This window comes from Propithecus coquereli, unplaced genomic scaffold, assembly GCF_000956105.1.
Source record: "Propithecus coquereli isolate 6110/MARCELLA unplaced genomic scaffold, Pcoq_1.0 Scaffold214, whole genome shotgun sequence".
In the NCBI taxonomy this organism is placed as follows: domain Eukaryota; kingdom Metazoa; phylum Chordata; class Mammalia; order Primates; family Indriidae; genus Propithecus; species Propithecus coquereli.
The window spans coordinates 75456-80023 of NW_012146523.1; positions in this window are offsets into that span (position 1 = coordinate 75456).

The following is a 4568-nucleotide window of genomic DNA, read 5'->3' on the forward strand; positions in this document are numbered from 1 at the left end:
TCATTAGATTATCATAAATAGCATATTTTATGAAAAGTATCTATATTTTCTAAAACAAAAAGAAATTAATGAGAGAATATCATTGCTATACTTTTTGCAAATCTCTTTAATGTCCGGCTCAATCAATGACAACGGGATTATCCTATCTACTTCTGTATTTACTCTGTTGCAATATCACACATCATTTAGCCTCTAGAAAAGCCAATGTTCACCCATGAGAAAACAAAAGTGAAAAAGGCAAGTAACACCTTAGTATCATTATGAAAATAGTTTTGACGTCATGAACTCCCTGAAAAGATTTCAGGGAACTCCCTCCCTAGGACTCCCCATACTGAGAACTATTACTACACATAAAGCCACAAGAGATATACATGAGTTGATGTCTTCTCATGGTTATACAGGAGCTAAATCAGGTATCTAGCACAGGGCACTAAATATTTTCTGGGTCAAGGAATACTTTCCTCATGGCAGTTGTTGGCTCTCTAAGCCACAGTAACGGATAAAGATCTCTTCGGACCTTTCATTGAGATGCAAGGAGAATTGCCTCACCTTCCCAATTTTCAGCTATGACAGGACTCAGGGATACAACCATAGGGAACCCTGTTTTACAACAACCCCCAACTCTGTCCCTCTATTTCAGAAAGTTAATGTTTGTCCCTAAAATACCAAAGGATACCAAAATCCCTCAGGAAAGGAACACCCTCCATTCCCATCATAGATTATCCCAAAGACAACTAGCTCTTGAGGCTGCCTTAACTTTCTCATTAGTCTTTAAAAAAATTTATGTATTAAGATTCGACTAATAACGGCTGTACATATATCTTGGGCCATACAGTGGGCTAACCACTTTACATGCATTTTCTTATTTAATGCAAAGAGGATTCTCATGGATTACTCACTCTGAGAGAAGTTAGCTGCCATGTTGTAGGGATATTCAAGCACCCTGCCCAAGGAGCTTATGGGGTTCCTTGGTAGCAGATCCTACAGCCCCAGCTGATATCTTGTTTTTTTAAAGAAACACAGTCTTGCTATGTTGCCCAAGCTGGTCTTGAGCTCCTGGGCTCAAGCGATCCTTCTGCCTCAGCCTTCTGAGTAGCTGGGGCTACAAGTGCAAGCCACCATGTCCAACCTTCCTATGAAACATTACCATTTAATGGAAACACTTTAGTGACTGTTCTTTAATGCAATAATTGTTTCAACAACCCATGATTGTCAAACCATCATCTAAGCTAGAAGACTGAAATGAAAAAATGAATATAGACAGTTAATACAGAAGAAATTTTTAAAACTATCTTCCACTCACACACTCAATCACAGATTAACAGAGGCTCTCCCAATCCCTCCAGAAAATGTACTCACTGATGCCAACATTATGCTGGCCCTTGTGACCAGTAGGCATACATACACCTCACTTAATGACAGGGATTATACCAGTTGAGTTGTACTTTAACCAGAGTCAGTTAAGTTGAACTTGTTTTTATTATTATGTAATTTAATGTAATATTTGATCAACTGATAAGTATGAGAATAAAGAGTTGTTTCTATGAAATTTCAGCTGAATACTTTTGGAAAGTTGTAATAAAGGTAAGTCCCTTAAAAATACTAGAGTTGAGTCAAGTCTGGGTATAACAACTTTTAAAAGACTACAGAAAAAAGGTAAAATGCTAAAAAAACTGATAAGTATGAGAATAAAGAGTTGTTTCTATGAAATCTCAGCTGAATACTTTTGGAAAGTTGTAATAAAGGCAAGTCCCTTAAAAATACTAGAGTTGAGTCAAGTCTGGGTATAACAACTTTTAAAAGACTACAGAAAAAAGGTAAAATGCTAAAAAAAAAAAAAAGTGCTAAAAGAATTCGTTCTCAAATTTCTGAAAGAATGTAACATCTTGCCTGAGAAATTAAAAATTGTAGATAATTCATAATGGGTGAATTTTATAAAAATAAACAAGTTAGCCCCAATCAAGTGCTAGTATTGACTATAGCATTGTAAATTATAGTGTTTATTATAAATGATATAAAAATTCAGAAAGTAAACACCAACTGTGCTAGAATCATCAGGACAGTTCCATGAAGGGAGTGGGACATGAGCTAGGTCTTACAGGATTGGGGAGGAGTTGTTCTTTTTTGTGTAACATGTGATTTTCAAATGATGAGATAAAATGAATTCAATGAGTCATTCATGAAAATCTGGCATGCATTCACTGTCACATCTTGCCTTCCCATTGTTCTATATTTCTCATCCACCAAAATCTACCAACTGATAACATACCTTGTCATTGCTGCTTGTTTATTTCCACCTTTGACTTTCTCAAACTCCCACTTTGTTCTCTCTATGAAAATTCCCTTCCCTGTATTTTTAACAACTTTCACTTTGCCAGTTCTAGAGACCTCAACCTTTTGCCATTCTGCAGCTTGGACATCTTTTTCCTATCCTTCATTGCTTGTTGTTCCTGATTACAAAATGATGTCCAAATAGCAGAACTTTTCTTAAGATTTTATGATGCAAGTATTAAAAAAAAATCACAAACCTACCCCAGTATATTCTATTTTTACAAAACTATTCCCTGAATCCACATCCCTGAGCCCCTTGAGTTCAAAAAGTTTTGTGTTGTCTGTGCATATTCACTTCATTTCCATACCTCTCATATTCTCCTCCTGGCTGTTCAAAGGGCTGCCTCCTTCCCTTCCACATGCCAGGTTAAATATCACCTCCGGAGAGAGGCTTTGCTCAACCTACCAACCTACCTAAGCAGCCCCTGCCTCCGCCCCACTAGGCTGTGCCATAGCATCCTCATATCCTGCTTATCTCCTTCTGAGCACTTACCAATGTCTAATTACTTGTATTTATCTATTTACTTCTTAAGCATTTCTTTTTCCTCTAGAATTGAAGTGCCAGTGGAGCAGGGAGCATGTCTGTTCCATTTATAAACCCAGAGCCCTGCACAGTGCATGGCATATAATAGATGATCAATAAACATCAAATGATTGAGTGAATGGATGGATGCATAATTTTGCTAAGCAGCCACTTTAACTCTTTGGTGAGTACACTCATAATTTTTCTTACAAGAGCACATATATATTTTTTCTTTTCAAAATAAAAGGATTGTACTATGTGTACTTTTATTACCTATTTTTGTTCACCTAAAATATGGCATAAACATCTTTCTATGGGAGAAATTTCTTATCTTCATCTTCATTTGAATATGGAAGAGGTTTCCAACATATGGAAGCTAACCAATTTCCTATTTTTGAGCATTCAGAGTGATTTTTTACTAATTCGGATATATGGAACCTCTGTTTTCTGAATTTGAAAGAAGTATTGTCACTCTCTTTCAAGATTACCCATTCATTAACCGTAGTAAACGTCTCTTTTTACGCTATGTCATCTAAGAACTCTTGTTTTCTACCCCTTTCTATTTACAAAAATTATCGTACATTCTATTTTAGTGCAGCTCTTCTGTGTTACATCATCTCTCATATTATTTCAACAGAAGAGAAAAATAGTCATTTTCCACTCAAACTGCAACATTTTTACTCAAACAGCAACATTTTGTATTGACATTCTACGTGCCTTTCTTCACTTTGTGTTAATCATTAAATTTTCTTTCTTCTTCACATTTCAACATTTCCGTGAAGATTTTTTAATTTTCCTAGTATGTTCTTCTTCTCCCTTGGCTGGCTTTTCATAAGAATACTAAGGTGAATACTATATTTATGATAATTTTCCCCCTCATTATTTTGGCCCTACTATTCTTTTTCCAAATATGGCCAATTTTTTTTCATTCTGTGCTATATCAATTGGTCAGTTACCTAACTCAATTCAGTATCTCTAAGCACTGATAAGTTAGTCATTAATTTTCTTAAATACCCAATTAAATTTTTTGACATCTCTCTACTCTAAACTCTCTCCTTTATGACTCTGTTCTCTACTTCTTACACACTTTTAGTTTCTTGTATGTCAATTCTTAAATTAGAAAGAACACTGGGGCTACAACATGTGGTCTTTGAACACCCAAAGGGCAAAAGCAGACATTCCATGAGAGCCAAAGGGAAACTGAAGCACCATAAAAAGAAGGATGACTTATCCACATTAACTCCCCCAGGAAATTATTTAAACTACTGTGAATGTGTTTTACAGGAAAATATGGTAACAGTAGAAAGCAAAAATAAAATAAAGACAGATATTCTGCTGCAAAGTTTTTCTAGTAGTTAGGCAGATGCATAAATATAGACAACTAGATGATAGTTATCAATACCAAGAGATGTCATTGTACCCAAGAGCATGGAGAATTCTTGCCAATTTTGGAATGTAAAATGCATTTGGTACAATAGAGCAATACGCATATTGTCCTGTTGGAAAAGGATTTATTTGAGCAAGAAAAAGGTGAAAGATATCACATATCCAAGGTTGATGGGAAATTCATTTGCAGTGGAACCATGGAGATGGTAAATCTAGCACCACAGAAAAGATGGAGGCAAGGACTACTCCTTGCACAGAAATCCTCTATCCAATAAGAAATGCTTAGTTGTCTTGCTGTTTTGTTTTGTTTGGCTCAAAGGAAACTCTC